Source organism: Dicentrarchus labrax, unplaced genomic scaffold (assembly GCF_905237075.1).
Source record: "Dicentrarchus labrax unplaced genomic scaffold, dlabrax2021, whole genome shotgun sequence".
NCBI classification, from domain to species: Eukaryota; Metazoa; Chordata; class Actinopteri; family Moronidae; genus Dicentrarchus; species Dicentrarchus labrax.
The window spans coordinates 34,456,632-34,480,251 of NW_026136711.1; the positions used below are offsets into that span (position 1 = coordinate 34,456,632).

The following is a 23,620-nucleotide window of genomic DNA, read 5'->3' on the forward strand; positions in this document are numbered from 1 at the left end:
TGCCGACTCCATCCGCACACTACAAGAGCCACTGCTTCACAAAAAGCCATAATCAAAATTTTGGCTCTCTTTCTCCTCATTCTTGTCCTGGCTTCCACTGCACATCAACTTAAAGCATAAATGAGACCATAAACAGTGACTTCAGTGGACCGATCAACTTGAGCTCTGGGAACATGCAATGTGCCTTTGTCAACTAAAAAAATAAACAAAAAAAATTGATAATGAAAATGATTATTAGATGCAGCCTTGTAGTTGTTTTAATAAAATTTTTCATGCACATGTAAACACGATCACTGTCTAATGAACCCTAAAATACTGAGTGTTCAGCAGCTTTAAATGCAGCCATGTTTTCGGTTTCGGTTTGGTGATTCAACTTGGACAGGACAGCAACTGCATAAACAGGTGAGTGTGCACACACACACACACACACACACACACACACACACACACACACACACACACAAAGACACCACTTCCCCCTATAGCTTGTTCTATTATTAGCGCTCTAATTTACCCTACAGGCCTTCAGCAGCAGGCAGTGGAGTTAAATGTCCACTGAGTTCTTGGCAGGACAGCGAGATAAGCAGAAATTTCCTGTGCACTATGAACACACCCACACACACACACACACACACACACACACACACATGCACACCCACTCTGAGATTGCAAGTATGTAATGTCTATACCAAAAACTACACTCACACACACTACATACATAGAGTACATTACATGTGGCTATGCTGTATGCATGGGATATGATTATATTGGTATTCACATGTATTCACATGTGCATACGCACACACAGACACCTGCATACATGCATTCATAAATACTTGCACACACAGACACAGGCAGAGGTTTGGAAGCCGGCTGAAGAAGAACCACCTGGTGATACACTTACAGTCTCCGTCTGTCTGCCTCTATGTTGGATATCTCTGACATACAGGAGGCCCCTATGCATTAGAACCATTATATAACTCTGGCTGCAGTGGAGGCGGAGCTGTTTTTGGGAAACTCAGCTTGGAAATATGACAACATAGAGTTTGGCAAACACAGTTGAAGCAGCTCTGATATCCACCAGCGACTTGCCCGGGAGGCATCTCTGCTGTTCTCCCAGTGCATGCTGGGACAGATTTAAGCCCCAACCAGGAATAAGTGGGTATTGAGATTAGATGGAAGAGCAGATAGTTCCATCGCAGCAGTCCTTAATCTTTAAACATCTTTCCGAGGGTTTGGATGTGGAGATACCTTGTGCCATCCAGGGTGAACACATCTTTGTACACATCATTCTCCTTTTACTAAAGTACTACTACTAAGTACTAGAAAAAGATCCATCCATCTGTATATAAAAATGTCTCATTCTAAGGTAACAAAAACACAACGTTTATATTCCATTTCTGACAATAGATCCTCCTCAATGGTGTACAGAGCACAAGCTACAGTTATCTTGTAGGTCATCTTCAAGGAAAGCAAATGTTGGGACACATTTTTGAATTTATAGCTTAATAATTAGCTTTGCAAGACAAAGATTAAGTTGTTTGGAATAATTGATACGCCATCACTGGGAGACCAGCACCAGCAAATGAGCCAACCAGCCAAAACACACTTGCAGTACTTCACCAAACCTCAGGCATCTCCGGTCGGGAAGAAAATAACTGGATCCATTATCTGTTTCATATCTCAGATCTTGAACAGAGTTGTAGATAACGATGGTTTTCACTGTCAGCACACTCAGTGTTCTCCAACCTCACACACTTTTCTCTGCTCTTTTCCAGTAGTTAGATAGTTACCTCCATCCAAACCATAGCTTAACTGACAGTTATATGTTTCATACTGCAATTAAACCAGAGTCAATCGTTTGGAACACAGTGCACTAAAGTTTATTGAATCAAGATTTACTCAGATCATGACACCAATATGGAGTGAGTGAATCATTAGATTCTCCAAGATCCCCACACCATTAGGTCATATCATGAGGAAAAAACTAAACTGTGCCATCTGCCCTGACTGTGGTTTGACTTTCATTGCAGATAGTAAAGATTTTTAACTAACGTTTGGTCAGAGAGGCTGAACCTTCAGTTTACTCTCAGTTTACTTTACTATGCTTTCATGGATAGGTTACAGGCACATAAAAACTGTGAATTTTGGGATTGAAACAACCCTAAATCACACTGCTGTGACAGATAGGTAAGAAAACACCCGGTGCCAAAAGAATGGGTACATCTGTCTACTTGTAGTCAGTGCAGAAGTGAAGAATATTAGTATATAAGAGGGTGTTTAAAACATGGTATCATTTTAAAACGTTGGTTTCCTGTTCTAACAGCCGTTTATAAATTATAATACATCTCTGAGGCAATGTGTCCACAGGGAAGCCCTTTCCACAGCACCGGCATCCATTTCTCAGTAGTTCCTGTTCTGAACCCTGTTGCACCATCCCGGCAGTGCTGAGTGATTAGCATGTTTGTAGCACTCAAGGTTGAAAATACGACAACTTTTAGCCGAAGAGTGCCATATTTCAAATAGATTTTTACTAGTTGCTTAGCAACAACAAGAGTCACGCACAGCAGTTCCCCTCAGCATCTGTTTAGCATTTGTTTTGAAGGAGATGCCCAGTGGACACAGACGCTAATGCTCTTTGATACACACTCTGTGAGTCCATATTAAAATTCTGCATGATCATTAATGATGCAGGAACATCTCTGAGAGTGCGAGCTTTTACACATCATCTTAATGGACAGACAGAAGTACACTTTAATTATTATCATTAATAATACGTATAATAATATATTAGATCTCTTTTCTTACTAATTAATAATTCATTTTGTCTAATAAAGGTGAAAAACAAGAGAAGTACCAGAGACCATAATTAAAAATATACAAAACAAAACAAACAAACAAAAACAGTTACAGTTATATAAAACAGAGAATAGTAAGAGTAAAGTAAGCTGGAGTAGTGATTTAATTGATTAACTATTAATAAAAATAAAAATCAATGAATAAGTGACTAGTGCACTCAAAGAGCCAGGGTTAGAATGAATAAATGAACCAATGAAAAGGTTCTTAGATCCTTAGATTTTTTTTAAAGGTAATGTGTGAAGCACGGGAAATTCCAAAGGATGTGACGTTTATAAAAGTGCCTCGCTTCATCCGACCACAATTAAGAAAAGAATCAGGAGAGACGCTGCTGGAGCGCTGTGTTTCTGGGGGACTCTGATTACTGTACAAAAACACTGCTTTACAACTTTATTCACTGACTTTGGTGAAATTGGATCATATTTTATGGAAAGTATTAAGAAAATATTCTGTGTTTCCCTCTGAACAACTGATAGCTTTACTTGTTGCTAAAGTGAGTGCTAACTGTTGCTACCTGTAGCTGCCATTAGCTGGTTAACTCAGTTAGTCGTGCAGCTAATGCTAGTGGTCCTATTAGCTCATTTTGCCTGGACTGGGAGCTCAGAGCACTTCTAGCAAAGCGAGCTTTAGACCATAGGGAAGAGGAGGTGTTCAGGTCCAGGGTAGGGGGGACATAGTCAGGAATGCTGGCAGGGATCAGGGTTCCAGAACTGGGCTCAACAGCCTCCCAGTGAACACAACCAGACCGGGATCGAACACATCCTCCGAGACCAGTGGAGTCCATTTTGAAGAGTTTCTCTGTAACCCCTGCTCAGGCCTCTGGAAGTGGCCAATGTCCCTCTCATTCCTCTCCCGCTTTACGCCTCCCCTATCACGGCCTGAACCCGCCGTGTCTTTGTGGTCCCTGGAGTCCTGGACAGAGACGCTGTAAATCATTTACGGTACTGTAGTCACTGTTGTCAAACAGGCCTCCATCGGTCTCAGAGGCTGTGTTCACTCCTGGCATGGCCATGTTCACTGTTTTGGTCAATACCCAGGATGCTCGGTCAATGGGAGTGTGAGCTACATATGCTAACTGCAGTTCACTTAATGGCAATCTGTGTCATTAATAAAAAGGATTTTCAGTTCCACATAATTGCTCTAAAAATGAAAACGATTAATGGTTATATTGTCTGTGATACATTACAACACTTGAGACCATCCCTGAGAACACTGGCAGCCTGCATCAACCTTCATTTTATTTGAATTCACTGTGTGCTACAGTAGATTGTGTCCTAAAGCCAAAGCCAGTCCATAATTTTTCGTTCATTCATTGTGTTCAGGGAAAGCTCATATAGGTCAATTTATAGTATAAATGGTTATAAACTTTAGTTTGGCAGAATACACTGTGTTCCTGAGGGTGCTCCTCAATCAAAGCAGCAGCACAGGAGTCAGCAATAAAGCCCCGAGTGCTGTACAGACCAGAACCCAGCAGACACACATAATGCACACAGTTGTTATTTACAGCAGCAGGCTGAGAGAGGAGCTGTACCGGGAGCAAGGTTCACAAACACATTTACACCAGAGAGCTGCCTGACATTAGCTGCCTACTGACAGCCACTGGAGCCGCTGGGGGAAACAGTAAAGTATGTGCTTGGCTCAAGTTCACCTCAATAGAAGAAGAGAGCTTGTGTGCCACTCTCCTTTAGTGCCACAGAAACACAAAGGAAAAAAATCTGTAGTAAAGGAGTACTTTCATAGCGACACCAGACTGGATAAACGAATGAAAGGCAAACAATATTGGACGCACATTCAGTTACTTGGAGGAACTGCTAACTCAGCCGATCCAGTGCAAAAGTCATTTTTCATGGAGGGGAGTGCAGAACCATGTGTAACCATAATGTGTGAGGCACAACAGACGCTCATATTCAATTCACAGCCATTAATAAAATCCATCACGGCCATTCAAGGCTGGAATACAAATCAGTTGATGTGGAGCCCCTATCTAGTCTTGAGATTTATTTTAGTTTATATCAGGGGTGTCCAAACTTTTTCCCTTAGGAGGGCCAAAACTGAAACTTAATGGTGGGTCACAGCCGGAAGCAAACCCTTATTGTACTTTCTTTTTAACAGGAAAAATGGTACTAAGATCCCAAGTTCCCTTAATTCCTATGCAAACTGTCACTCTGCCAGATATGCTCAAATTATAAAAAATATAAATTATAAAGGAATATATGAGTCCCTGCAAATAATGAAGCTTCTATGTGTTATAGTGTGCTGTGTCCACTGTACGTGACGATAACTTAGAGGTGATGAGTAAATGCACAGAGGGCGTGGAGAGGTCAACAGGGACGTAACAATACATTTTTGTCTGGGCCTCCTAGCTGATTAATCTGGCCATGCAGCCACTAATAGAGATCAAATTTTTCCAGAAAATTGATGAGTTTCAGGACATTTATGAGTTTTAATTAAAACAAGCTGGCTACCTTTCAAGCGTTTGACATCATGTCATAAAAAATTACTGCTGGTGTGAAATGTGATTCTGGTGCAGACTCCTCTACTGTTGAGTTCCACACAGTTTCTCCCATCCACCGTTAGAGACGCAACATTGGATAATTGTTTATAACAACATATACGTATGATTGTGTGTGTATATATGTGTATGTATGTACATGTGTATGTGTATATATCATGTATAGTAGACAAAGTAGCAAAGAAGGAGTAGAAATAAGTGCTAACGTAATACTTCCTCCTACTTCTCTGAGAAGCAGAACCAGGTCTGTCAGGGTTTAAAATAGTTTTTCAGAACACAATCACAATGAATAAACAGACTAACAAAGATGACTTGCAACTTATTTTTCTACAAGCGTGAAAGGAAAACATGAGGTCAGGTTTTGAGGCAACGTGGAGTGGAAGCAGAACAGCCATGAGCCATCTGTACTTTTACTCTGCCAGTCTACCTGCTTTAAAAGAAGGACTGTAAATTTATTCAGGACATCTGGCCATCCCAGTCAGTGGGTGGATGTGCTCTGACCTTTGACCCTCTTCTGAGTCAATCAACTCGACTCGGAACAGGTGCACCAGCTGGCAGAACAGGAGGGAACCAAGTCTCCTGTCCACCTCTAGCTGGCACACATAATACACCCATGCACACCACAGATAGAGATATATGGTGCTTTGAAATGAAACTGCCCAATTTGTCTATCTTTGTGACAAAATATACAATCTCAGAGGTACAACTGAGCACTAAAGTTTTTTTTTCAGCCGCAGAGTGGAAATCTCTTTTGTGTCGACTATTTGCGGATTCAGTCTCCCTCCTACCTCTTTCCCTCTCTAACTGCCTCCTCTGCCTCTTTCCCCAGCTAGAGTGAGTAATCACACCTTCACATCCAGTGGGAACGAATACACAAACACACACACCAACACCGTTTAACACATCTTTACCACCTCAGCACTATAAAAACCAGTCGAGCAAATCTCCGATAATGATGCTGTTTGTAGAAGCTATCCTGTTTCATTGGACCTCATATTCAGACCATCTTGATATTAGCCAAGTAAAACAAAACAATAAAAATTCAGCATAGCTACTTCTTGCTACAGCAAAGAAAAGTGGAATACTGAGCACCAAGAGAAAGAAAACAACTACTCATGTTTAGCCTTACAAGGCAGCTTCGGGCAGGGCTGCAGCGCTTACCACAGCCGACTAAATCAAACATTTACTTTCCTCTTTATTGCTGCATTGGCCTTTTGCTTTTCAGAGTCAGAGGGACATAATATGAAGATCTTAATCACTCTGACAGGCCACAGACTAGAAAGGCCCACCATAATGTCTCCCCTCCATTAACAAACAGCCCCGCATTTTCTACAAGAACATAAAATCACATCTGTGGTTTTTCAAGCTGTGGGTCGGGGACCAAAAGGTGGGTCTCCAGAGGGTAAGAGATTGTCACAGCTTGGCATTAATATATAACAGGATTTTATTCAGTCTGACAGCTCTAATATGGGACATTTGCAACACCTCTTTTCCATTAACTGCATCCTGCTCTATTTTCACACCTGACAAATGAGAAAAGCATGTTTTAAAGATTCATTTGGTTTGGGGTCTGAAGTGTCTGGTTGTGTAACTGAAGAGGTTTAAATGTTGGAACAGCATATTAAACTCATTAAATATTTCAAACTGTTGCACTAACAATATACAGTATATATACACAATTTGTTATTTTATCTATTTGTTGGTCAGTGTGGAGGACAAACTGCACAAGCTGAACATCGCACACATATTTGACATTTTTGGTCTTTGGTTCACCAATTCCTCAGAAATTAGTTGCTAACTTAATCTGTGTGGTTGCAACACAAGAGGAACCCTTTAATCAGTATATGATGCTGAACCCGTCTCGCATCATTTCTGGACATGCAGGGCTCCATGGTCAAATTAGTAATATTAAATATGTAATGTCCTTTCCCACTTTCCAAATGAAGCTGGTGAGGTTAGCGTTGTGAAATGGTTGCAGTTAGGTTTAGGCACACAAACTTCTTGCTTAGGATTAGGAAAAGAAAGTAACTTTACCTGATATAATTTAAACGTTATGGACTTTTACTTAAATATTTTTACTTTTTTAAGTACATGACTCAAAACATAACTTATATAACGCACCTGATGTAACTTTGGGAGAACGCTGTGGTCCGGGGCTGAAGTAGGGAGAAGGGGTTTTTTTAAAAGTTTTTTTTTAAAAAAAAAAACAAAAAAAAATTAAAATACAGTGAGTAAGACGTGGTCACTAAAGCACCAATTAATGACCTTCAAGCTCAGCTGACAAAATGGTTTCAAATATTATTTACATTAAAGTCTCTATATAGTTAATGATTTCAGCTACAGACTTAACATTTGCTCAAGGACACAGTAGGGTCAATACTTGCTGTCAGGACTTACCAGTACCACAGTTTTCATGTTGCTGCCCCATAATACTGGAAAGTAACTCACTCTGACAAGTTGGACTGCACATTTAATCAGGTAATCCATATTGTGTAACTGATTACTTTCAGGAAGTTACCAGTTTGAGGTCTCCTAATAGGATGTGAGTCCGCTTGGCATCTCCCAAATCAGAGGGGACACTCACAACGCCTCTGATCCATTAGCAAACGTCCTGCTTCATTTTCACACCTGTCAAACTGGCTGCTGCGTTACCTAAAACAAAAGCACTGAAGCAAACCACCAGGGACCACAAACAAAGAGCCTCTGGATTCCATTTTGGTCTCCACTGCTCAACTGTTATTGAAACTGGCTGCCACAGCTTTCTTAGTTTTATGTGAAATGTATCATTCAGTCTAAATCCTGGACCTGCAACAGATCGAAGAGGTACAACTGAACTGAATGTGAGCCAGAATTTCAGGTCAATGAGACAGGAAGGTCGGTGCCCGGTTGCATAAAACTACTTTGGCTAAGGTTGCCCTTAGATTGTCATTTAAGGCTGCCTTAAAGCAGCATTAAATCGGGGACCCATATGGGACTATTTAAGTGAAATAATTTAGCAACATAAAAAAATGGTTGAAATTATGGTGATTAAGATCTGACCCACTACACTATGAGCTGCGTGCTACTTGCAAGAGAGTAACATTACAGATTTGATCATCAGTTTGCACGAGCAACTTTGTTAGTTAGCCAAACATTAAAATAACTCAACTTTTGTTGACTCCTGTAGATGTGGCTACTTTCTTGCTGTCACAGTAATATTTTCATATTTCTTTGTTATTTCATCTACGATTGGTTTTACAGCAACATTTCGCACATTGATTTTGTCACTTAGCTACTTCTGGCCACCTCTTTTGCTCGTGTGTATTTGTTATGGCTGGGTTAAATTTACTTTGGATTACATGCCTGCGCTTTAAGTTTTCTTTGAGGAGAACAATATTCAACAACAAGTGTGAAGCGTATCCATGGTAAATGAAGTGCACATATGCTGACAGTAACTAAACCATGCATAAAGGACAGACTCAACGTTGAAACTTAAGGTAGTTCAAGCAACCAGGCACAGACAGTCATGTTTTATTGAAATTGGGGAGAAGGTTTTGATTGATGTTACCAGAGCATCAATGTAGTACTTTAGATGTAAGAATGCAAAAAGATTACATTAAAGAAAGTATAAAATCTAACAAAAAGAAATGCATTTTAATTACAGTATATATGTATTTAATACATAGGCTTTGCACAGCTAAGTACTGTGTAAATAAATAAACGCCTCTCTGCCTTTTTTGGGGGATTATATGAGAACTTTGACAAGTCTAGACACTGAACTGTAGGTGGAAATAAATATTCAGTTCCTGACTCTGGCAGAGCTACTGCTAACTAAAGTACATTGCAGGGTAACATCAACCAAATAAAATAAACACATTTAAAAAAACACTGTGCCTCTGCAGTAAGCCACCAGCTACTCCAAGCTGTCAAAGAGTTTGGTAAAAGGGACCTTTTTCTAGCAGGAGTTTGGCACCATGCAGCGCGCAATATGTGTTGTCCGTGTGTCTGTGTGTGTTGTGTCCTGTGCCTGTTGTTGCAAACTCCATCCTAAATCCGCCCCTGACCTTGTGTGAACTCTACCTAGCAACACGCAACATACACACACACACACACACACACACACACACACACACGCACAGAGTAATGCCAGAAGCAGGATGTGATAACAGGGATGCCAGCCTGTCATGTCCCATGCTGTGTGTAGTTCAAGAGGTGGACAGAAGGACAGTTTCCTCTCTGACTGTAAGATTTCCTTTTCACCACCTGCTACAAGTGGCACAGATAGCACATGTGTTATTGAAGTGAAACAAGTCAAAAGTACATGGAACGTGGTATTTCCAGATCTGTTTGGATCCACAGAACTCACGACTTCCCCATGGCTCCTAACTAACTCTATACCTTACAGAGAGGGGGACAAACATTAGCAGTGTCTCCTCTCAGGTGCCTACCAGAGCCCCCTCTGCACCCACTGACTCCCAGCCACCCTCTCACATCTTAACGTCATTCATGTTATGGGTATAAATACCGGAATCAGATACAACTCACATTTTAGTAAATAAAAATGTACAAAAAACATATGCATCAACAGACTCAACAGAATTTCAGCAGGAGCAGAGGGGAAGCTCAGATTTTGGAAGGACACCTTACATTCATATTATTAATAAACACATTGACAATATACTGCATGAGCACTGACTTTGGAAGGACGAGCTCCACATATAGCTTGACAGTGCAGAAATAGACACTCTGGAAGGACAAGCTTCCCATACGGCACTAAAAGGGACATTTTGGAAGGAGCTCACCCTCTCAGAGAGGTCAAAGGTGATGATGTCCTGGAGGCAAATTATATTTCCTGATATTTGAGTGCTTAAAAACAAAAGAGTGCCAGTTTCCTCATGTAGCTGTACAGGACCAAAAAGGATAATGGGGTCGGAAATAAGGGCGACTTCAGAAGGCTGCAAACCGCTCCCTAAAAAACAACCTGTAAGAGCTAATTGGTCCATAGTAACAAAGTAATCAAAGCAAAAGCCTTTTCTGATCTCCTGCTATGGCTGAGGTGTAGTTAGGCACAGAAACTAGTTGGTTGTTGGTTACGGTTACTAACGTTAGGAAAATATTGTGGTTTGGGTTAATATCATGACTTTGTTGGTCACAATAATAACGTTCAAGAACGATTGCAGTTATAGTTAAAGGTCCAAGGTTAGGGTTAGGGTTATTACTATCATGCCTGACCCTCCATTCCAAGAGCAAAGGAGGAACTACGAGGGCTTGCAGTTATGCAAAAGGTCCAATTAAGACAGTGTTTGGTTTCCTTATTCTGGGCTTCTGTAGAAAAATGGTGGACAAACGAATGGTGGTAAAAACTGCTCATTCTAAGGTAAAGAAAACACGATTCCTATTCTTTCAGGTGATAATACACTAATGATGCCTAATACCTATGAATATTATATTCCATTTCTGCCAATAGATCCTCCTGAATGTTGCACACTGGACCTTTAAAATAAACTAACATTGACCCACTGTGCACTTTGTCACACTATTTCCTCCTGACAGATGAGAATCACGATAACTTGCTGCTGCTAGATGGCTACGTCACTTGAACGTTGACATATTTGTTTTTTGGCCGCTTGATGAAACAGCTTTCTTACTTTAGCTAACAGTTACCTAACTTGCCTGTAACCTCAGAAACTACTCAGGCTACTACCAGCTAGATACATTTAGGCTGCTACTACATATAGCTGGCTAACCTATTATAGTACTGTCATTGAGTTTTATGTGTATGTCACTGTTTATTTTACATGTCTTTATATGTCTTTACTTCTTAATATATTTGCATACTATATGCACTGACCCAGAGAACACAACACTTTATCTCTCATTTATATTTATAATTACTGTGTGCTTTGTTGTGCGGTCCTGGTCCAAAGACACTTCTTAAATATCTATTTAAATTCAGAATCTACTGATTTATAACTGTGTATAAACTTTAAACATGACATTTGCATCATTTGTATCTTATTCGCCTGCTACGACAGAGCTGCACTGTAGTTCCTCCTGCAGGACTCTCCAGAGTGTGATATTAACTGAAAATCACTGCCAAGGATTTGCTGCAATTAGTTCCACTTTGAATATAACTACACAGAAAGATTTTAATATGATGTAACGCAAAAAAAATTAAAATAAGAGCAGAGACCGGAATATATTTAGGATGATCCTCTGAGTGATGGGATCTGCGTAACATTAAACCCCTGTTTTTTATTTTAACACTTTGAAAAGATAAGGGTGAAACACTGAAACAGCTGAGAAGCGTCAGTGACAATATAGTGTATACAGAAGTGATATCAAGGTACAAAATTAGAAAAACATGTTATCCATCAATATAATGACATTAGAGATGTGGTCACTCATGAAACTGCTTCTTCAATATAACTTGGACATTCTGAATATTATGTAATGTAAGAGTGAATATTGCGGTTGACGTCTCGGAGGATTATAACTAAACACACTTTGTCACTTCATAAGATCACATAACTAAAATATTCAATGTATAATAAAGCAAACATCAGTAGATATATAGCTTTTCATAAGCTTTCTACTGATGCAATAACAAAAAAACATCAGCTACTGTACGCCAACAATGGCCTCGTCGCTGTGGCAACGACGGGTGAGTCACCATGGCAAATATATGACACTGCACTTACTGAAGCATATGGATCCTGGACACACACATACATGCTTACATACAGCTCAAATACACAACTATGGACAAAAAACACACTTTGACTCTGTGGAAAACTCTCTCTCTCTCTCTCTCTCTCTCTCTCTCTCTCTCTCTCTCTCTCTCTCTCTCTCACACACACACACACACACACAACCACCTGAATGACAGAAGCTCTACTTCGAAACAGACACACACACACACACACACACACACACACTGTATGCCCAAATACAGGAGATGATTGTTGCTACTTACAGGTGTGATAGGGTGATAAATCCACTCGTTTCTCTCCTCGCCTTTCTCCTCTCTCTTTCTGTTTCTCTGACTCTACCACTGGCAACCGGCTAAAAAGCAATCCAAACGGGCAGACGAGAAGAAAATCATAGCCTGTCACACGACTTGAGATGCACTCACAATGTACTGTAGCAACAGTAACTCTCTCTCCCTCTGCTTGTGTGTCTATGTATGTGTACCTAAGCCTTATTCTGCCTCTCTCCCATCCTCTGACCTGCTCCCAGTCTCCATCTTTCTCATCTTTCTTTATCCCTCTTCTCTTCTCACCCCCCCCTCCCCTTTCTCTCTCTCTCAGCCACCCACCCACCCACAGGCCAGTCTGCAGCAGTAAGCTCCTCTCCACTTTTGCAATGTTGGAGAGAGCTGCAAAAAGCCGAGAGAAGATACAGCGAGGTGTGTACTCTAAAGACGGTGATATACAGCGCACTTGATGATAAAAGCGTCTGACAGCAGAGCTTACATCCCGAGACTGCTGCCCACAGAGAGTCTTGAAATCAGATGTGTGATGTTTGTGTGCGGGAAAGATAGAAAGAGACCAGACAAAAGACAGTGATTGAAGGTTACATGGAGAGAGTAGTATGTCAGTATGTCACCCCCTGAATTCCCTCTGTGCAAGGACTAGTCAAAAAGTGTCCGAACAGAATGATGTTATCCATCAAAGTCCCAAATCTGGTCAAAATCTAATCATGTGTTGCAGAAAGATGAAGACATGAGTGAAGACCAGTGTTCGGTTGTGTCAGATTACAAACTAAAAGTGGTGAAGTATATTTAAACTAAAGTTACTTAAGTTCATGGAGTGCAGAACGCCCATCAGCACCGCAGTATCACTGTTACAAATCTGTTATTTTTCTGCGTTTCTTTTTCAGTCAAACTTTAAAGCTAACGATGTGGCAGAGAAGGGCAGAGCCAGACTGCCAGCATTTGAATAAGAAAAGTTTGATTACCTCACATGACACTATTAGCCAATACATTCTTGGATAGCAGAATGTATTGCTTTCTCATTGGCTGTGGTCACATATGTATACAGTAAGATATATGTGGTGACCATTGACTGCATACATAAAAAAGTGGCTACCTCCAGAGGATGTTTGGTTGGAGATTTGTGCAAGACATGGTTTATGTATAGTGCTGCAACGTACCTACTACACTATGGCTCTGTTGTCAGTGACAATGTACCACCTGCCTGTATGAAGACCAGGTGACCCAGTTTGTGTGGGACTGCACAGCATTTTTATGCCTTGTCCCATGTCTCAGATATTGAGAAAATGTCCCACACTTTGACTGCCTCTAGCTTTCACAATTCAAAACACTGCAGGTTTTCTAAAATCTGTATTTTTAATCCAGTGGCTGTGAAGAAAGCAGGGAACGCTGTCATCGCAGGGCTGTGTTTGATGTCAATCAAAGCGCACACACGTGGTTCAAGTGCAGGTTAACCTGTCACCGTCTTTGCTACGCCACACCTAATGGGGAAAATTGAGAGTCACAAGCGATGCAGATTTAGGAATTTGATGGAAACTAAAGGAAAGGAAATGCAGCTTCAACAAAGATTGTGAAACTACTTTATAACTGGGTGAAGCTGGTGGAAGGAGAGTGTGGCATACGACTATAATAAGAACTGTGAAACTTATATTTACTGTATTTACTTAGCCTGTAACCTGTAACCCGAATGCTGCTACTGCATCTACCAAAGGGCATTTTCAACACCCTGTCCAAAGATAACTGACTCTCTGTGTTATTTGGGGTCTTCCCCTCATTCCCTCTGTACATCCAAAAAACAGCCTTTGTTACATTACTGGTTAGAGGATTAATGCTGACCATTTGGATACCAACATCATCTCCCTCTCATACTCTCTGGATAAGAGACATCCTTTATTTTCTTTGATTGGAAAATATAGATTTTCACTAAGGGGCTCCTTTAATAAATTTAAGAAGATATAGGGTCCATTTGTACATTTCATTCTTAAAGGATAAATTCCCCACTCAATCCTGAATAAAACAACTTTTTTGGTTTGGGGGCGTATTGATGTGTTTGTTGTAACATGGGGTGATATGCTGCTGCACTGGACACACAGTTTACTTTTAGCTGACTGATGTTTTTTTTTTCTTTTTTTCTCCGTTATTTATTTATTTTGTTTGTTTGTTCAAGTTCAAGTTCAAGACCTTTATTTGTCCCAGAGGGTCAATTGGTTTTGCCGCAGTAGCAATAAAAAAACAACAACCAACAACAGCAACACAGGGTGAGACACACAGACAAAAGAAACAAAGGCACACATACATAACTACAGATAGTGGAAAAATACATAAATAAAGGAGTAAGAGGTCAAGTACAAAGTTCTAATATTAGTGAAAAAAGAAAGAAAAAAGAGCTTGTTTGTTCAGTTCATGGCTGTGGTATTTTGGTTTTTCAGTTATTTTTAGCAATATGTCAATTGTCTGTTTTATAATGACTTTCTATAAAAGGAATATTTACTTTTTTACTTTTTATAAATGCACTGATGGCATATTTGTATGTTCTTGCAAAACAAAGTTTAAACAAAAGAAAGGTATAATAAACCAGAAATGTTTGTGGTAGAGACTTAATAGCTTGGTACGGTTATCTCTGAGAATAGCTTAAGGAAAAAGATCAGTTACTTTATTTTCCTGTCTGGCCACAGTAGCATTGATTAACAGCAACACTGATTAACACTTATTGACCCTTTTTTTCTCAATAGGCACCTGTCACTCTGACAACATGCCACTTACTGACTGTTTGATGAGCCGTGTGATTGAATGTCTGCTTGAACGCTACCTCTATAATTAGGTTGATGATGGCAGGTTGTGGGCAAACGTACCTGTTTACAACATGTGTTTCCAACCAGTGGTTTCAGCGCTGTAAACACACAGAGACTGATCTGCTTTTAGGACGGGAGGCTTGCAGTACACCTCCAATCCAGCACTCCACATTTTATCAGAACGAACAGATGCACAGTGTGAGAGACAGACACAGAGAGATGTGTGTCAAAGGCCAAAACCAGAGGTGGCGTTTTAACACTTCGCTGTTAGCTTCACTACACAGAGCTGTCAGTCAAACTATACAGCAAATGACAACACAGGCCTGGAGCGGAGAAGACAGATCAGACAGCACACTGTCGTATACAGACATGTAGTAACACTGACAGAGTCTGTGGTCATATATGTGGAATTAAGTTGAATTAATATTTTGTCAAAAATCCTCACAAGTTTGCTTCAGTCACTGTGGATTACAACGACTAGAACTGTGCAGATATCATTATATAAAGATATTAATATACTATTAATATATTCTTGAGATGCATTTATTTTAAGGTATCCATATGTTGATATCCCATATCAACAGAAAGCATGAGGGTTGATGTATATTAAAAATATTTAATATAAAACAGTCCAGTAGAAGCCCACCTACCAATCTACGACCACAATAATAAAAACATTGAATTAACACCTTTTTCAACAAACTGAACATTATAAATGTAGAATGTAAGGCAGATCTGTTGTATCGGACTAAAGGTCCAGTGTGTAACATTTATGAGAAAGAGAAGTATAACCTTCATAGGTATATTTTTCATTAGTGTCACCTGAATATTCATGGCATCTTATCAGTAGACGCCATGAAGGGGCAAACCAAACATTGGGAACCCCTGTATTAAATAACAGCATTCCTGGTAACTTACTGGGACCCAGAAACTGAGGTATTATTAATGTTATTCCAGCTAAGTCAAAACGTCTGCTGTGAAAAAGGCCTATTAGTCGTATATAAACATCATTTCTAGGACAGGGTTGCTAATACTGGCTGAGATGCGAAACCTCCACAGTGACTGTAAAGGATCCACATTACATCCCTCACTATAAAGAAAAGAATCTCTAAAGGAAAAGTTAAATATTCACATCATTTCCGTCCAGTTACAATCAAGACGCACACACACTGAGTAGACAGACACCAACATAAACACTGAGATATTTTGAAGTCTTCCATTACACGACATACTACAAAGCTTTATCCTTAAACAACCCTGCCAACCACACACCAATTATCTCCGGACATTACAATCTGGACCGAGGCAGTCAAAGGAAGAATCTCCATTAAACCACAGAGCAAAGCATCAACTAAAAACATCTTTCATTTCTTTCAATCATCAATATTTGAGTGTGGGTTTAAGCCGAGGTGTTTTTTATTTTTTATTTTGGATGCCACATCCCAAAGAGCATAGCAAAGTATCTGCCGCTATTTTCTTTTGATTGAAGGATTCAGTATCTCTTTCTGTTTAAGCCATTTCCTCATCTCGATTCTCCAAAATTAATCTTGAGTTTGGTCTTTCTGTCTCTCTGTATCCTCTGTTTTCAGCCTCCTGTATCCAAATTATTAAAATATTGTTAAACGATGCCAAGGGGAAATCTTTCGGCCTCACTCTCAGGTCTCTTCTGTCACTGTCTTTATGTCTCTCTGCTGCAGCTTTTTCCATCCTTCCTCCTAATTTATCTCAGCATGTCTGCCATCTGGCCCCTGTTGTAATGATTTTAGTGAGATTATAGGATCACATTCACTTGCTGCTGCAGCTGTGAGTTCTAATGATGCATGATTTTTTGTAAACATCTCAAAAGCTTTCATTTCTGAATAAAGCACGATGTCATCAGGCTCCATATGCAAGTACATTATTTCCAATGTAAAGTGCTGTGGTGGTGAGGACGTACAGCAGGACGGGGTTTACTGTCAACACCACCAAGACCGAAGCGGTCTGCCATTTGAGTACGTGTCCCAAGACTGTACCTGCCTTCACTGCTGGTGATTAACACCTGTCATCTACTCCCATCTTTCAAATATCTGGGGAGCATTCTCCCTGAGGATAGCAGCATTGGCAACGATATCCAGAACTGCATCAAAAAGACCAAAAAGTGCCTTTGGGAGACTTTCAGAACCGACATCCCTCTACAAAGGTCGCTGTATACCAAGCCATTTGTGTCACCACCCTCCTCCATGAAGATTGGGTAAACAACAGCCGTCACATCAAGTCCTTGGAGCGCTTTCTCATAGGCTGTCTCCAGCACATTCTGGGAATAACTTGACGTGATCGCGTGACTCACACTGAAATACTTGCTAAACCCAAATGCAGAAGTATTGAGGCCACGGTCACCCAGCACCAGCTGCAGTGGCCCAGCACGCGATAAAGATGCCCCTGTGTTGCCTACCCTGCAGAGCGATATACAACCAGCTACATCGCGGTCAACACTCAGCTGGAGGAAGAAGAAACGCTACAAGGATGAGATGAAGAACGCCTTGAGGAAGCGCCAGATCAGACCCAATGACCTGGAGGAGGCGGCTGCTGACCTTACCTCTTGGTGACAGCTGTGTAGGGATGGGGGTTTGTACACTGGAGATGCAGAGCACAACCAGAAAACAGCAGAAGAGAGCCAGGAGAAATACAGCCATGGTTGCCACCACTACCTCCACCACATATACATTCCCCACCTGCAATAGAGCTTGTGGGTCCAGGTTAGGACTGTTCAGCCATCGAAGAACTCACTGTTAACGTCGTCATCGGATTTTATGGACAACCAAAGAGAGTAAAGACAATGTAACAATGATTTGCCTCTATTGCCTTTTCTACCATGTCTTACACCGAATGCTTTGTGCTTGCCTGTGTGTGTGTGTGTGTGTGTGTGTGTGCGTGTGTGTGTGTGTGTGTGTGTGTGTGTACGTGTGTGTGTTTAGCTCGGCTCTAAAAGGTTTGGTGAATAAATTTTCTGTGACCTGTACCTGTGATTTAATGCGTTGATTATCTTTTTTTAAATAGCTTTTTAAGAGCTTTAACCTACAGCATCTTCTGTTCACTTTACATGCAGCTTTATTAATGACAAACTCAATCTGTGAATGTGCTGGAACCTCGACTTGGTTTAGTAACTGGGAGGTCGTCTTTGAAAGTGATGATCCTAGAGTTTGTTTTTCTCTTCTTTTGTGTTTTTGTTTCTGCCGTATGACATTTTTTCTTTGTTGATGATGTTTTGTATGTTCGCTCTAGCTGCATATCCTCCTGTCAGAAAAAATAACCCTGATGTGCGTCTGAGGCATCTGAGATTTATTCAAAATACCAACATTAAACTACAACATGTAAAGTGAAGAAGATATAGCCAAAAGTTGAATAACTGCTGCATTAAATCATAATGATGATAAAAGCAACTGTATTTTGTATGAAAATGTCAAAGAACTTTACACGCAGGGTTGTTGAAACTTCACTAACTGAATGATGAATTGATGTACATGCTGTGCATTTCAGCTCTGAACTCTATTGTGTGTCTGTTTGCATTTACTTGGCTTTGTGTACAGCTATAGAAAGCTAAAAGAGCTGGAGAGGGCCTCCTCCTACTGGATGTCTTTCTGTCATTCCCCTCTATTTGTCACATGCACGCACACACACACACACACACACACACACACACACACACACACACACACACACACACACACACACAAAGACATGTCTCCCTCTGCGTTTATCCCTGTCTTCACATCCCTCCATCATTGTTCGCTTGTCACCACTCCCTCTCCTCCCTCCTTCCTGCTCACACATCTATCCCGCCTACACAGACACACACACACACACACCACACACACACACACACACACACACACACACACACACACACACACACACAGAAATTCACATGCACAGAAATACACATGCAATCTCATCTACTTTGACATCAGAATGTAAAAGACAGCGGAGAGGGAGAAAATTAGAGAATGAGAAACAGAACAATGTAGGAGAAGGAAGAGGCAGAGGGAGAAAACGAAAGATGGGCTGAGATAGATGGAGAGAGAAATAGATGGAGAAAAAGAAAGAGAGAAAAGAAAAGTGCACAACAGAGTCTAATCAGAGCACTGTAGCTTGGAGGAGATGTAGTTCCAGCCCATGTGATGTGTGGTTTTCTCCCTCTCTCTATCTGAATTCTTGCACACTCCACCTTTCTTATACACTCTCTTCCTTTATCAGCCTCTACACTTTCTCCCTCCTTATCTCCTCAGTTTTTCATATCTAAATTTGCCTAATTGGCATTACTGTAATTAAGTAGTAGGGTATTGTGGAGGATTGTGAAAAGCTAACAATGTCAGTATAATGATAAGAATGTAAGAAATATACACTATACAACTATACGACTGAGCGAGGCCGTAGCAACACCACTTGGACAAACCATCAGAACTGGAGTACACCATAATACTATAAAGGGTTATAATTTGAGTTATAGTAGTATATATATATATATATATATATAGCTAAGCTGATGGATGCCATTAGTTTTCAGGTATTTGGTCATAAAAGTATTAGAAACACATTTTAAAGTGTTGGTAGCGTTGGAGGAAAGGTCAGGAAATCACAGCCTGTAATGATTATTATTATTAATTCATGCTGAGGAGGACGAATGTGTGAACAAAATGTCATGGCAGTCCAATATTTGTCGAGATATTTCTGGATCAAACCAACACGTGTTACCACGCCGCTAGCATGACTGAAAACAACAAAACCATAAAAAAACAAAATAAATTTATGATATTTTTAAATATAGTTTACCAATTAAATGTAATGAATATAGTGAGAACCATCAAATAAAAGAGATACAATGATAATAAAATCAGGACTCGTTGGGACAATGCTCTGAGATATTTTGCCGTTTTGCTGAGTGTGTTGAATTCTTGGTATCTTGGTTATAGTTCTAATAAATATTTTGGTTCTTCTGTCTCTCTGCAGGTTGCAGTGTAGCAGGAAGTGTTGCTCTGTCTCTTCCTCTTGTCAGAAGTATCACAGCTTTTATAGTGCAATAGTTTCTCTTTTCTTTGCTATAATTGCAGTCTATAATATCTATCATTTCTTTCTGCCCCTTTTACTCTCTGTTGCTCACTGTGTCCGTTATCTCTCCTTCCCTCTCACATACTCTCCCTTTCTTTCTCTCTCCTCTACTCTCCCCCAGTCATTTCTTTCTCACTTGCTTTCAGGCATTCACTCTTCCTAACAGTTTTTCTTTCTCAAATTTCTTTACACACACACACACACACACACACACACACACACACACACACACACACACACACACACACACATCCAGCCATATCTAAATTCCCTGTGGCACTGTGCAAAGGCCATGCAGAGAGAGAGAGAGAGAGAGAGAGAGAGAGAGAGAGAGAGAGAGAGAGCACAAAACTGAGGATCTGTGTTCACTAAAAGAAGACAGTGAAAGATAATGATGTAACCACATCAACAGTTTTTTTTACCACAGTGAAGGACACATATGGACTGTACGTTGTGTACCTGTGTGTGTGTGTGTGTGTGTGTGTGTGTAGAGAGAGAGAGAAAGAGAGAGAGAGAGTGTCACTCTGCCTTTCTGCTCTGCTGCTTTTGTCACCTCTGCAGGGCCTCGGTGCCTCCGAACATCCTTTTACTGAGAATCCAGTACGTCACTGTGTGTCTGTACACTGCGAGTTCATCCATGTGTCACTGCACGATGCACACACGTTACATGTGTTAAACCTACTGTGTGTGTGTGTGTGTGTGTGTGTGTGAGAGAGAGAGAGAGAGAGAGAGAGAGAGAGAGAGATGGCCGGACTTTTTGCATGTTGTGTGCATCCATTCCTGCATTTGTTTGTTTCACTGACAAGGAGTGTGGTAATAAGTATGGATGGTCCTACATACTCGAGTACTCGTTTGGTTGTCAGTATTCGTTCAACGCTTTCAGTCACACATGAAAGACCAGCCATGAAAGTGATGTTTGGAAGTATAAAAAAAAAAAAAAAAACTTGAAGAAGTGAACGTGCATTGCAAGCTATGCAACATGAAACTTGTGAATCATAGAACAACCGTTTGTAGTGTAAACACAAGGACAGTGGAGACGGACAACAGGCGACCTCTCACCACCTCATTTGCTACGAGGGAGGAGAAGATTAGCCGCCTCATAGCAAAAACATTTCCTCGAGATTTGCTTCCAACAACACAGATATAATCATTTAAATCTAAATTATGACACATATTTTTTAAGCATTTGCTTGATATCACATGAAAAAATCTTCTAACAGACGAGAAGATCACTTGGAGCTGCTGCTTATCTGGCTCCACAGTGCTCATTTAATACTTGTTTCATCTGTTTAAAACTGTATCATATCAGCTTCTTTCATCCCTCTGTCTCTTCTTCTCATTGTTGTCAGTTTATTGTGCTATTATTTCTTATTAATATACACATGTTCTATCCAAAAGCACACTGTGTTGCAATATGTAAGTCATTCATTCCTTATGTATGCACATCTCTCCATCTACCCCTCTATCTACCTCTTCATCCATCCACGGAAAACATGATCATTACTCATTGATGGATACAGTAACAGTAAATAGGAGCACATTTGCTTTTTTCAGTGACAAAACATACACAGACACACACACACACACACACACACACACACACACACACACACACACACAAACACACACACACACGCACACACACACAGACTAATGTGAGGTCTGTCAGGATGGAAATGGAAAATCTGTCGTGCAGAACCTCACAAAGACAGTTTTGTCTTTCAACTGTGGCAGAGAGCAGAGACAAGAGTCTGTTAACTCTGAATAAAAACACAGAGAGCAACAACAGACAACTGGCAGGACAGGCGGAAGATGAGTGATGCAAAGAACCATCAAAGACAGCAGACAGCAAAATGAGGACAGAGACAGATTTAGATTTAAATCACACAATAGTTATCTCTCTAAACATTTACATTTAGATGGATATCCAATAAAAGCATATATAGTGACAGACAATAACTCAAGAGCTTTAAGATAAAAAAGCAAATACACAGACAGATGACATACAGTACAAATGAATACCCACAGAGAACTAATAAAGGTAAGACATTATGGACAGAGCAGGTAGAGAGAGTAATAAAAGCCTGTAAGAGAGAGACAGACAGTAACACCACAGATCTGAGTGACAGACAGGTCAGAGTAACTTTAAAGAAGAGGCTGTTTATCAGAGAGTGCAGGCTCAGTGAATATGGCTTGTATTCAGGTCTTCACTGTGCTCTTATCCTGTTTATATCCTAAATAATAATTTAAACTTTAAAAAAATAATATTTTAATTAATGAATAATTCTTACACCCCTAAAATCAAGATGACCTCACAACCCCTGTCAAGCTTTGGTGACCCCAAGTGTTGGGAACCAGTGAAGTAGATGACCCTGAGTTTACACAATCATTGAGACTCTTGGAAATAAATTAAGAATGCGTGTATGATGAGCTAATGAGCAAAATAACATTTTAAATTGGACAAGTGTATAATATAGTACATTGTTAATGTAAATAAAGTCCGCCAGCTGTTTAGGAAACTAAACTTTTTCAACTTTTTCTTTTTTATGGACGACAGGCTCAACTCAACAACTCATAGAAAAAGAAAGAGGAAAGGGTGAAGAGCCGGAGGTTTAAACTGTTCGAAAAAAAACCCTGCAAACAAAACGTAGACACAAAGAGAGAAAGACACAACCTGTGGCACATTTTCAGCTCTTTACCAGGCAGTCTGAAAGTGTTAAAGGGCATCTCTGACACTGTATTAAACTGCAAAACACACACACAGACACACACACACACACACACACACACACACACACACACACACACACACACACACACACACAGCTTGAAGTGCAAAGTAAAAACAAACTTAATGGCATCATTCTGTGTGAGGAGTAGAGACATAATGCTGCCAGTCTCTCAGCATGAACTTAAGAAATGAACGCTTGAAGCAAATGTGAGATACTTTACATATCTGAGGGAAGACTGAGAGCAAAGGAATCAGTGGTTTTTTTCCATTTGTGCAAAACATCTCAGCCGTCTCTGTCTAAATCTTAGTGTGTGAGTGGAAACGCCACACGCCAGCAAGAACCAGTGAGGCTGAAGTAACTGAGCAAACTATAAAGTTCTTTTGAAACATTTACCGATCCATTTACACAAAGTCTGCTTCTGATTGTCAAAAACATCCTACCAGTAGAAAGGCTCATAAATTTATGAAGATTACCTCTACAGTGCAGCCATATTGGAAGGAAAAGATGACTTCCTTTTAATAACCAGGTTCAAAAAGAAACTGAATGTTTCAAAGAGCATCTCCCCACACCCCCCACCCCATATCCACTGCATACAGACTCTAGTTTGTATTTCTTATAAGTAAACTAACTCTAGACTACAGTTCAAAGTGTATAAATATACACTGTATCA

The 23,620-nt window shown here is 40.3% G+C and overlaps 1 protein-coding gene across 10 annotated transcripts in view; it reads right to left on the bottom strand.

Moving 5' to 3' along the window:
- LOC127371735 (dedicator of cytokinesis protein 3-like) overlaps positions 1–23,620 on the bottom strand; it is a 195,470-nt gene that overhangs the window by 62,672 nt on the left and 109,178 nt on the right. The window contains exon 1 of one of the 10 annotated variants that reach the window (XM_051414725.1): positions 12,324–12,592. The exons of the other annotated variants lie outside the window; for them this stretch is intronic. The gene's annotated coding sequence lies outside the window, so the exon portion shown is untranslated. Of the gene's footprint in view, positions 1–12,323; positions 12,593–23,620 lie in introns of those variants that run through there. 10 annotated transcript variants of the gene reach the window in all.